Source organism: Schistocerca cancellata, chromosome 1 (assembly GCF_023864275.1).
Source record: "Schistocerca cancellata isolate TAMUIC-IGC-003103 chromosome 1, iqSchCanc2.1, whole genome shotgun sequence".
Taxonomy (NCBI): Eukaryota; Metazoa; Arthropoda; class Insecta; order Orthoptera; family Acrididae; genus Schistocerca; species Schistocerca cancellata.
The window spans coordinates 812,375,413-812,388,974 of NC_064626.1; the positions used below are offsets into that span (position 1 = coordinate 812,375,413).

General features: G+C 39.9%; 1 protein-coding gene across 2 annotated transcripts in view; it reads left to right on the top strand.

The window, feature by feature from the left end:
* LOC126188128 (ubiquinone biosynthesis protein COQ4 homolog, mitochondrial) overlaps positions 1–13,562 on the top strand; it is a 104,045-nt gene that overhangs the window by 9,015 nt on the left and 81,468 nt on the right. The gene's annotated exons all lie outside the window — the stretch shown is intronic.

The following is a 13,562-nucleotide window of genomic DNA, read 5'->3' on the forward strand; positions in this document are numbered from 1 at the left end:
TAGGAAATGATACACTTAAAATAGTAAAGGAGTTTTGCTATTTGGGGAGCAAAATAACTGATAATGGTCGAAGTAGAGAGAATATAAAATGTAGACTGGCAATTGCAAGGAAACCGTTTCTGAAGAAGAGAAATTTGTTAACATCGAGTGTAGATTTAAGTGTCAGGAAGTCGTTTCTGAAAGTATTTGTATGGAGTGTAGCCATGTATGGAAGTGAAACATGGACGATAAATAGTTTGGACAAGAAGAGAATAGAAGCTTTCAAAATGTGGTGCTACAGAAGAATGCTGAAGATTAGATGGGTAGATCCATAACTAATGATGAGGTATTGAATAGTATTGGGGAGAAGAGGAGTTTGTGGCACAACTTGACAAGAAGAAGGAACCGGTTGGTAGGACATGTTCTGAGGCATTGGGGGATCTTAAATTTAGCATTGGAGGGCAGCGTAGAGGATAAAAATTGTAGAGGGCGACCAAGAGATGAATACACTAAGCAGATTCAGAAGGATGTAGGTTGCAGTAAGTACTGGGAGATGAAGAAGCTTGCACAGGATAGAGTAGCATGGAGAACTGCATCAGTGTGCTCCCTGCCGCCGTTGGAAAAGCAGCTGCAGCAGCAAGTCATATACTCCTAGCCCACTCATTTGTTACATAGTTTAATTCTTAATTTCTTTGCATGTTTTTGGTACTTGCATTGTTTAATTCATAAATTTCGGGCGTATTATAGTATTTGAGAGTTGTAGCATCGCGTTTTAGTACCTGAATAGTGTAAATTCGCGTAGTCGTCTGTCTTCTGTTTTTGTTTTGAACGGCCAGTGTCGGTTGGTCACAGTCAGTGTGCTCCCTGCCGCCGTTGGATAAGCAGCTGCAGCAGCAAGTCATATACTCCTAGCTCACTCATTTGTTACATAGTTTAATTCTTAATTTCTTTGCGTGTTTTTGGTACTTGCATTGTTTAATTCATAAATTTCGGGCGTATTATAGTATTTGAGAGTTGTAGCATCGCGTTTTAGTACCCGAATAGTGTAAAATCGCGTAGTCTCCTTCCGCCGCTGAGCAGTGTGTCAGCAGTGCGCAAGTAGCAGCATTACTGCATTTACTAGGCAATCTTGTATTTTAATAACCGTTTAAATTTTGTGTCAATTTGTTTGCGCTCTCTGTAGATTAGTTCAGACGTTCTTTGCACAACAGTTTTTAGCATGGATAGGGACTGCAACTGCTGTGTTCGGATGCAGGCTGAGTTGGCATCCCTTCGCTCCCAGCTTCAGGCAGTGTTGGCTTCGGTCACACAGCTTGAGGCTGTTGCCAATGGGCATCACTGTGGCGGTCCGGATGGGGGTTTGTCGGGGACGGCCAGCTCGTCCCACGCATCCCCCAATCGGACTACGACTGTGGTTGCCCGGGTACTGCCCGCATTGAGGCTGATCCCTTACCTGTGGTAGAGTGGGAGGTCGTCTCAAGGTGTGGCAGGGGGCAAAAGACATTCTGGAGGGCTGAACGGAAGGCCTCTCCAATTTGTCTGATGAACCAGTTTCAGGCTCTGTCTCAGGCTGATACTGATCTTCGGCCTGACATGGCTGCTTGTCCTGTTCCAGAGGTTGCCCCTCAGTCTGCAAGATCCGGGCGGTCGCAGAGGGTGGGCTTACTGATAGTTGGGAGCTCCAACGTCAGGCGAGTAATGGGGCCCCTTAGGGATATGGCAGCAAGAGAGAGGAAGAAAACCAATGTGCACTCCGTGTGCATACCGGGGGGAGTCATTCCCGATGTGGAAAGGGTCCTTCCGGATGCCATGAAGGGTACAGGGTGCACCCATCTGCAGGTGGTCGCTCATGTCGGCACCAATGATGTGTGTCGCTATGGATTGGAGGAAATCCTCTCTGGCTTCCGGCGGCTATCTGATTTGGTGAAGACTGCCAGTCTCGCTAGCGGGATGAAAGCAGAGCTCACCATCTGCAACATCGTCGACAGGACTGACTGCGGACCTTTGGTACAGAGCCTAGTGGAGGGTCTGAATCAGAGGCTGAGACGGTTCTGCGACCGTGTGGGCTGCAGATTCCTCGACTTGCGCCATAGGGTGGTGGGGTTTCGCGTTCCGTTGGATAGGTCAGGAGTCCACTACACGCAACAAGCGGCTACACGGGTAGCAGGGGTTGTGTGGCATGGGCTGGGTGGTTTTTTAGGTTAGATGGCCTTGGGCAAATACAGAAAGGGCAACAGCTTCAACAGGTGCAGGGCAAAGTCAGGACATGCGGGGACCAAGCAGCAATCGGTATTGTAATTGTAAACTGTCGAAGCTGCATTGGTAAAGTACCGGAACTTCAAGCACTGATAGAAAGCACCGAAGCTGAAATTGTTATAAGTACAGAAAGCTGGCTGAAGCCAGAGATAAATTATTCTGAAACTTTTACAAAGGTACAGACGGTGTTTAGAAAGGATAGATTGCATGCAACCGGTGGTGGAGTGTTCGTCGCTGTTAGTAGTAGTTTATCCTGTAGTGAAGTAGAAGTGGATAGTTCCTGTGAATTATTATGGGTGGAGGTTACACTCAACAACCGAGCTAGGTTAATAATTGGCTCCTTTTACCGACCTCCCGACTCAGCAGCATTAGTGGCAGAACAACTGAGAGAAAATTTGGAATACATTTCACATAAATTTTCTCAGCATGTTATAGTCTTAGGTGGAGATTTCAATTTACCAGATATAGACTGGGACACTCAGATGTTTAGGACGGGTGGTAGGGACAGAGCATCGAGTGACATTATACTGAGTGCACTATACAAAAATTACCTCGAGCAATTAAACGGAGAACTGACTCGTGGAGATAACATCTTGGACCTACTGATAACAAACAGACCCGAACTTTTCGACTCTGTAAGCGCAGAACAGGGAATCAGTGATCATAAGGTCGTTGCAGCATCCCTGAATATGGAAGTAAATAGGAATATAAAAAAAGGGAGGTAGGTTTATCTGTTTAGCAAGAGTAATAGAAGGCAGATTTCAGACTACCTAACAGATCAAAACGAAAATTTCTGTTCCGACACTGACAATGTTGAGTGTTTATGGAAAAAGTTCAAGGCAATTGTAAAATGCGTTTTAGACAGGTATGTGCCGAGTAAAACTGTGAGGGACGGGAAAAACCCACAGTGGTACAACAACAAAGTTAGGGAACTACTGCGAAAGCAAAGAGAGCTTCACTCAAAGTTTAAACGCAGCCAAAACCTCTCAGACAAACAGAAACTAAACAATGTCAAAGTTAGCGTAAGGAGGGCTATGCGTGAAGCGTTCAGTGAATTCGAAAGTAAAGTTCTATGTACCGACTTGACAGAAAATCCTAGGAAGTTCTGGTCTTACGTTAAATCAGTAAGTGGATCGAAACAGCATATCCAGACACTCCGGGATGATGAAGGCATTGAAACAGAGGATGACACGCGTAAAGCTGAAATACTAAACACCTTTTTCCAAAGCTGTTTCACAGAGGAAGACCGCCATGCAGTTCCTTTTCTAAATCTTCGCACAAACGAAAAAATGGCTGACATCGAAATAAGTGTCCAAGGAATAGAAAAGCAACTGGAATCACTCAACAGAGGAAAGTCCACTGGACCTGACGGGATACCAATTCGATTCTACACAGAGTACGTGAAAGAACTTGCCCCCCTTCTAACAGCTGTGTACCGCAAGTCTCTAGAGGAACGGAAGGTTCCAAATGATTGGAAAAGAGCACAGGTAGTCCCAGTCTTCAAGAAGGGTTGTCGAGCAGATGCGCAAAACTATAGACCTATATCTCTGACATCGATCTGTTGTAGAATTTTAGAACATGTTTTTTGTTGGAGTATCATGTCGTTTTTGGAAACCCAGAATCTACTATGTAGGAATCAACATGGATTCCGGAAACAGCGATCGTGTGACACCCAACTCGCTTTATTTGTTCATGAGACCCAGAAAATATTAGATACAGGCTCCCAGGTAGATGCTATTTTTCTTGACTTCCGGAAGGCGTTCGATACAGTTCCGCACTGTCGCCTGATAAATCAGACCAGCTGTGTGGCTGGATTGAAGAGTTTTTAGCAAACAGAACACAGCATGTTGTTATCAATGGAGAGACGTCTACAGACGTTAAAGTAACCTCTGGCGTGCCACAGGGGAGTGTTATGGGACCATTGCTTTTCACAATATATATAAATGACCTAGTAGATAGTGTCGGAAGTTCCATGCGGCTTTTTGCAGATGATGCTGTAATATACAGAGAAGTTGCAGCATTAGAAAATTGTAGTGAAATGCAGGAAGATCTGCAGCGGATAGGCACTTTGTGCAGGGAGTGGCAACTGACCCTTAACATAGACAAATGTAATGTATTGCGAATACATAGAAAGAAGGATCCTTTATTGTATGATTATATGATAGCAGAACAAACACTCGTAGCAGTTACTTCTGTACAATATCTGGGAGTATGCGTGCGGAACGATTCGAAGTGGAATGATTATATAAAATTAATTGTTGGTAAGGCGGGTACCAGGTTGAGATTCATTGGGAGAGTCCTTAGAAAATATAGTCCATCAACAAAGGAGGTGGCTTACAAAACACTCGTTCGACCTCTATTTGAGTGTTGCGCATCAGTGTAGGATCCGTACCAGATTGGGTTGACGGAGGAGGTAGAGAAGATCCAAAGAAGAGCGGCGCGTTTCGTCACAGGGTTATTTGGTAACCGTGATAGCGTTACGGAGATGTTTAACAAACTCAAGTGGCAGACTCTGCAAGAGAGGCGCTCTGCATCACGATGTAGCTTGCTCGCCAGGTTTCGAGAGGGTGCGTTTCTGGATGAGGTATTGAATATATTGCTTCCCCCTACTTATACCTCCCGAGGAGATCACAAATGTAAAATTAGAGAGATTAGAGTGCGCACGGAGGCTTTCAGACAGTCGTTCTTCCCGCGAACCATACGCGACTGGAACAGGAAAGGGAGGTAATGACAATGGCACGTAAAGTGCCCTCCGCCACACACCGTTGGGTGGCTTGCGGAGTATAAATGTAAATGTAGATGTAGATGTAGAAACCAGTCTCAGGACTGAAGACCACAACAATAACAACGACAACAACAATCCTAAGTACATGTTCTCTCTTGCGTAAATTTTCAGATCATCCTTCATGAACTCTTCAATTGAATAGTAATATTTCTGCACCAGTTTGTCATATAAGATTTTTTACAGTTATTCTAAATTAATATTGAGCAATTCTTTTCCTTTTACTTGGTTATAAATTTTCATAGTTAGCTACTGCAGGGTTTGAGCATGAAGTTTTAAATGACGCGTGGGCAGCCATAAAATTATTTTGATTCCTGCTGCTGCAAACATTTTGAAATTGGTTCACTATAAATAAATCAGTGTTGCCACATATTTTTATTCATTCACACATTGTGTTTTGTAAATTGCATTATGTGTTAGACTTGTTACTTGTAGGTCCGATCAACAAGCAAGTGTTACGAAGCTGCTTCATGAACTCAAATGGAAATCTCTAGAGGGAAGAAGACATCATTTTTTGAAACACTGTTGACAAAGTTTAGAGAACAGGCATTTGCAGCTGAGTGCAGCACGATTCTACTGTCACCATTGTACATGTTGCGTAAGAACTGTAAAGACAAGATAAGGGAAATTAGGGCTCATACAGAGGCATGAAGACAGTGGGTTTTCCCGTACTCCATTTGCAAGTGAAATAGGAAAGGAAATGCCTAGTAGTGGCACAAGGAACCCTCTGCCATGCACTGTATGGTGGCTTTGCAGAGTATGTATATAAATTTAGATGTAGAAGAACATTCAGAGATTTGGAACTAATCATGTTAAACATTAACAGATATATTTTTAATCTACAGAAGAATATGACTGTAGGTATACTGCATCAATAAAGGGACGTGTTGAAGCACTGAGTTGTTTACAGGCACATATACAAAATTGAAAGCTTTGCTGAATACATTTTTAATTAAATTCAGAATGAATTTCTTAAAGAGTCACAGTGGATGGAAGGAAAGATGGAAAAATTATTTAAAAATGTGATTATATTTGCACAATATTTTTATGCACTATTATACAGTATAGGTAGAAATATGTGGGTGTTTACCTGGTAAATGGATGCAACGCTTGCCGCTGTAGCATAAAAAGAGGTGTGGCAGTAGATTGTAGTGGCTGGAAATGTCTGGAAGAAATACAATTACAGGAGAGCGGGTTATACATTTACATTTATTCACACATTGTGTTTTGTAAATCCCATCATATGGAGAGCCATCAGGAGTATGGAATGAATTAAGTTATACATTAATAGACAGAAGGCAGCCACTGCAAGTTACTGTGATTTCTATAATTTTCATGTAGACCTTACCTCATTGTCTAGGATCAGGATGGACTTATGAACTAGTGTCAAAATCTTCAACAAGATTCTATGTAACAAAAAACCAGTAACTGGGAATCATACCAATTTGAAAGAAAATTTAAAATTTACGTCAGTAGAGGACAAAAAATTACTGGTAGATGCGTGGCAAGTAGTAATGTCTATTATGAAGATGTGTAACAAATAATAGTGTATTGTATAATAATGCTAAACTGTTCACAATGCCACAGTGTTAATTACGGGAATAATTTGTAGATTTTTAAAATGTGTTACAAAGTAGGAAGTTATGCATATTAATAGAACAGTAACTACTTTGGGGGAGGATTTATATCCCCAAGTCAAAAATATTCTGTTTCAGTATACCAGAAGAAGCAGCTTTTAAAGTACTTCTTAGTTTATTTTTTAGTTGGGGGGGGGGGGGGGGATTATCTTGTCTGATAATTTGAAGTAATAATAAGTTGTGATTGCAGATTTTCATTAAAAATTAAAAATAAAATGTCAATGGTAAACTGGTTTTGATCATAGGCCTATATAGATCATCATCAGACCTTCTCTGGAATGCAAAAAAATAATTCTCCTTAGAGAGGGTAACAGGTAGCAGAATTATAGACTCATATCTACACGATAAACTGTGGATATACAATCATAATAAAACAGAAAGGTTTTTACACCAAAAGATGGTGAGCAGAGATGACGAACAGAGCACTGACAAGGTTTGGAAGACACATCCAGCAACTGCTAAATAGTATCAAAACACTATGTGTTGTAAAGGGGAAGCTCCACCCCTTCCCAGCTGCATGCTCTCATTGGGAGCCAATAGGGCCTCTTATTTCAAATTATCTAATCAGATAATTTAGTTTTAAAAAAAATATTCTTGCCTGACATCTGCTGGCAACCTCTTAAAGACATTTGCGCCACAATATATGACTCAAATCTGAACCTGAGACTTGGACACAAAAGAAATAAGGTGCTGTTTGTATCTCTCTCCCCTTCACTACCTTCTTATGTTAACATTCACACTAGTAGAGTGACATAATTACTCTGAATAACTGTCAAAACAAAGATCTATGTTGCTGAAATTCTACATTCCAGTAAAAAGGAAATACTCTTTATTCAGTGGTGCCTCTATTCACCCTCTGCTCTCTTTAAAACATTTTTTACTTTCACACATACTGCTCTCATTATCTAAAATACATCACTTATATGTAGGTAGAAAAGTAGGTTGACTCATAAGTAGCAGAAACATTAGAGACAGAGTACTTGCAGAGATAAAAAATGATGCTAGAAAGAAGCAGTTGCGCCTATAGGAAACCTTCCCAGCATTTTCAAGACATGTGCAAAGGCATTTGTACCCACTTTTCCACACCTTTAACCACTGTACCACATTGCTCATTGAGCTCAAAGGCATATCATGGTACGAGGCACATTCAGAAAGTAAGTGTAATAGATTTTTATATATCTGATATGAATATAATAGAGGGAAACATTCCACATGGGAAAAATATATCTAAAAACAAAGGTGATGTAACTTACCAAACGAAAGCATTGGTATGTTGATAGAGACACTAACAAACACACACACACACACACACACACACACACACACACACACACACAAAATTCAAGCTTTCACAACCCACGGTTGCTTCATCAGGAAAGAGGGAAGGAGAGGGAAAGACGAAAGGATGTGGGTTTTAAGGGAGAGGGTAAGGAGTCATTCCAATCCCGGGAGCGGAAACACTTACCTTAGGGGGAAAAAGGGACAAACTCTTTGCCTTTACATATGTCTGCTTGTGTCTGTATGTGTGCGGATGGATATGTGTGTGTGTGCGCAAGTGTATACCTGTCCCTTTTTCCCCCTAAGGTAAGTCTTTCCGCTCCCGGGATTGGAATGACTCCTTACCCTCTCCCTTTAAACCCACATCCTTTCATCTTTCCCTCTCCTTCCCTCTTTCCTGATGAAGCAACCGTGGGTTGCGAAAGCTTGAATTTTGTGTGTGTGTGTTTGTGTTTGTTAGTGTCTCTATCAACATACCAACGCTTTCGTTTGGTAAGTTACATCATCTTTGTTTTTAGATATAGATTTTTATATATCTTTTTAGAAAAAGTGTATATGAAAAAAATTATAGGATTTGTTGATACCCTTGTTGATTATTTTCCATGTAATCACTATCCTGTCCAACACATGTGGCGGGCTGTGGCACAAACTCCTTTGAGCCCTCCTTGAAGAGCTATCCTGCCAGCTCCTTCCCCCACTTCACAACCTTTTTCTGCACTTGCTCATCTCGTCTGTTGAAAATTTAGTTCCGCTCATGCGTTCCTTCAGGGAGGTTAAAAGATGCTAATCTGAAGGTGCAAAGTCAGAGGAATATTGGGGGGGGGGGGGGAGGGGGGGCAGCACCTTGGGGTGCATTGCAGTGCAACAAACACACTCCTCTCATCAGTATTCCCCTCATTATGTTTTGAATGCTTCTTTTGAGCTTTTTATGGTCTCTCAATATTGTGCATTGATGGTCTCTTCCTGAGGCAGAAATTTGACCAGAATGATGCCCTTTGGTTCCCAAAACACTGAACCCATGATTTTTTAACCCAAAATTGTAGTTCTGAATTATTTGGCAGGGAGGGAATTGGTGTAGTGGCACTATGATGACTGTATTTTTGTCTCAGGCATGTAGTGAGCCACCCATGTTTCATCCCCAGTCACAGTAGAGCTCAGAAAATCCTCAAGTAACTGAAGAAACTTACAAGCACTATTGACCCAATTATCTTGTGCTGCTGTGTCAACTGTTTTGGGACCCACCTCGCATGTAGCTTCTGGTATCCCAGCATTTCTGTGAGCATCTCATAAAAGTGAGTCCTGGAGAATTATAGAAACATTGCAGAAATTTCATCCTCTGTCAATAGGTGGTCTTCATGAACAGCTTCCTAAATTTTTTCACCAGCTCTTCATTCTAAATGGAAGGTCTTTCACTCCTTTGTTCGACATGAACGTTTGTTATACCTCCACTAAACTCCGTAAACCACTTAAACACATTCACCTGTTCATGGCATCTTTGCTGTAAACTGATTTGTAAAAGAATTTCAGTAGGTGTTATTCCTTCCCCACATAGGAAGCTGATCACAGCATGTGGCTTGCACTTTTCTTACTGACATCTTTCATGCAAATGGACACTACAATGTGAGTTTATGTACTACCATGTTCCTTTGATACTCTGTCTGGTCAGGGGATCCGCCTCTACCACTCATTGTTGCCAACCCTAAAAAAATCACAACCTGTTATGGTCACAGTAAACTTACTTTCTTAACATGCCTCATATTACAGTCTGATTAAAATTACTTGTTAGTGGACATTCCATATGTTGGAACCTAGTTCCTCCAATCGGAGCATTCATCATCGTATATCTACTGTCCACAACTGCCAGTGCATCACAATGAAGCATTAGTTTACTTACGGGTTTCACATATTATGATGTACATGAATAAATTGTTATCGGGAACTGCTGGGAGCCTGTTAAACTTTGCCACACAGAGGGGTCAACAATGTGATCTGCCCATTCTTTGTTGTCCAGGCCTTAAACTAAGCACAACTGACACTTGATGCAGTCATGCTGTAGTGTAGAATAGAATAGAATCTTCATTGTCATGTGACATGTTACATACAATCATTTGATTGAAATATTGGTGACTCATCAACGAATAATACTGTACGTACATGAGTAACCTTAAAACAAGACACATTAAAAGAAAGAATATGGATGCTCCCAGAAGCACATTACAACAAGAAAGATAATTGCCTGTTAGATTTCTTCCTGTTTCTTAAAATTTTCCACGGTGGCTTAAAATCTTTCTTTTTATGTTTCCCTCTATTATATTCATATCTTAATTTTAACCCAACAATTATATATAAAAACAAAGATGATGTGACTTACCAAACGAAAGCGCTGGCACGTTGATAGATACACAAACAAACACAAACATCCACACAAAATTCTAGCTTTCGCAACCAACGGTTGCCTCGTCAGGAAAGAGGGAAGGAGAGGGAAAGACGAAAGGATGTGGGTTTTAAGGGAGAGGGTAAGGAGTCATTACAATCCCGGGAGCGGAAACACTTACCTTAGGGGGAAAAAAAGACGGGTAGACACTCGCACACACACACATATCCATCCACACATATGTCTGTATATAAAATCACCCACACTGTAGTAACATTTGCTTTTTAAATATTTTTCAGTGTTTGCTCCTGTGGTTTCTAGCTGGCAGTCCTTGAACTCTGAACATATTTTATTGCTAAGCTTTCAAAACCATATAATATACAATATTTTCAAATATGTTAGTCTGTGGCAAGGTAACATGTAATCTTGTTTGTGCCTTGTTTCATAAGCAAATGTGAATGAATTTCCCTAAAAAAGATGTGGGTTTTTTAGCTCAAAGAGAAGTGTTCATATATAAACATACAAGGAATTGTCAGCAAGTCAAGGCTTGCATGATTGTCTATTGTTTCTTTCAGTCATAGCTCTGATAATTTTTTTTCTGTAGCTTGAACACTGTGAGGAGACTTCCTTTTTCAACTTCTCAAAAAATTATGCCGTGTCTTACAACTGATATAAAATATGCATGATATACAATTTTCCTAACAGCTAAGACAGTTACTTTATTTAAAACCCTCATTGCATAAACAAAACTATTTAACTGACTCAGTAAGCAATCCACATGTTCAGTCCATGAAAATTTTTTGTTTATGGTTACTCCAAGAAATTTAACAGATTCTGAAATGATCATTTCTCTGCTTTCATAACTTAACTGTGTTATAAATTCAACAGTTTGTTTGGTCCTGAAGTGTACAATTTGTGTTTTTGTTAGGTTTAGTTCCATAGCATTATTATTTATCCAAATTTTTAGTTCTTAAAGAGTTTGTTTCGTTCTCTGTGCTAATTCTTCAGTGTTTTTCCAGTAGACTACTGCTGTTGAATCATCTGCATACAGAATTGTATCTGAAGTTACCTTACTTGGCATGTCATTTATATAATATAGAAATAATAGTGGGCATAGTATGGAATCCTGGGGTTCACTTGCCTGATTTTCTTCCAACTAGAGCAACTTTCCTCGCCCTTATGTTGTAAACTATCCTCTGTTTTCTGTTATTGAGATAAGACATGAATCACAGTAAAGATATTTCATGGAGGCCATAAGAAGCTAATTTGAGGAGCAGCTGCTTATGGTTTATCATATCAAATGCCTTACTGAGGTCACAGAAGATACCAGATACACTCTCCTTGTTATCTAGGCATTTGCTTATTTTAGTGATTAGTTCATTAATAGCATGCACAGTGCTTTGGCCCTTCCTAAATCCATACTGATTATGAAGACTAATGTTATGTTTCTTGTTGTATTTTTCTAGTTGGTTACACAGTATCCACATAAATATTTTAGAAATAATAATAGGTAGTATTGACACTGGGCAAAAATTTCCTATCTCCTCTTGTCTGCCCTTTTTGCAGATAGGTTGAACTTCCATATACTTCAGCCTGTCTGGAAGGAAGCCCTCATCAAATGATTGATTTGTTATGTGACAGAGTTGGGATGCAATATTATCACATCCTGCCTTTATTATTTGTGTCGGAATTTCATCCCAGCTCACAGATTTGAGGTTTTTTTTTAAGGAGTTTGTAATGTTAGCCACTTCATAGCAGGATACTGAGTAAATTTGTATTCTACTGATCTGTGTCGCATTATATTGGGACTTACCTGTGGAGGAGGGAGAACATCAACTTTGTTAGAATTTATAAAATACCTGTTGAATTCTTTGCCTTTGTCTCTGGAATTTGTAATCATTTCCCCATCTGTTTCTAATTTTTGATTAACACTTTTTTGTTTTTTCAGCTCCTATTTATAGTTTATGATTAAAACTTTTTTTTCCCCAGCACTTATTTCAGTCTTGACAATCTGCCATACAGCTTTTGATTTATTTGTGGCATCTGATGTGTATTTACTGTTTGCCATTTGTTTTGCCTGCTTAACTACTCTGCCAAGTATTCTTTCGTATTTGTTTACATAGCTGACAAAACTCTGCACCAGGTTGTTCTTTGCTCCCATGTGCAGTTTCCTCTTTCTAATACTAGAGATCCTGATGCCTTCAGTTATCCATGAGTTTTTGTCATGTGCTGTTCTGAAGGGGAAACATTCATTGAAAAAACTCATGAATTCTGATTAAAAGCATTGTAGTTTGTGTTTACTGAGTACAAATTGCTGAATGACCAGGAAGTTTCATTTAGTCTTGAGATAGATGTATTCACATTTTCTTGGCTGAAGTTCCTGGCTCATTTCGCTGTTACAGTTTTATCTGAATTTGGCAATCAGACAAAAGGTCTGAATGGTCAGATATACGTAATTCTAAGATGAACTTTTCTGTAGCATCATAGTTGATACTGCTCACTATATTATCTATATCTGTTGCAGAAGATGCTGTTATACTTGTGTACTTGCTAATGTTTAATGTTTAGCTATTTGTAGATAATGTGTCGTTCAGGGAAATGGCAAACCTGTCATCAGTCTTACATTTATGTTGAAGTCAGTACAAATTATAACCTTTTTACATAACTTTTTTACCAGCAACCTACACAAGAAATTTTTCAAATTTGTCTAGAATTGCACATGTAGTTGAATAGGCAGGGATATGATATATGCTAATAATTAATATGCCATATTCCAAAAATTCAATGCAGCAGCTTTCAAATAATAGCTCCTCATTCAAGCAATTAAAAGTCTGCCTGATTTCAAAGCTGTCATGTGGCAAATGTCAAATAACTAATAGTTTTAATTTGGGAGAAGTGGTGTTTGATTTTCTACAGTTACAGTGAATCTCTTTATGTGAACAGTGGGATGGTTTTTCAAAGAGGGTACTGACGCTTCCTTCTCCCATCTTTTCTCCAGTTGTACTAGTAATTTGTACTTTGTCTCTACAGAGCCTGATGTCAGTAGGTCATCACCCTGTAACTTTCTTCCCTGCTTAATAGATTTGCCTGTGTGGTACAGCTCCAAGAGTAACATTAGCATCGATATGTTTATGAAAAATTAAAACAATCGCAGAGAATCACTCAGCTATTAGAGAGTGATGACTGTGGTGCAATAATTGCAGTTGCTAATTGCTTGACCCTTGAAGTCATCAGGTGTTCTTCTGATACAGTGAGA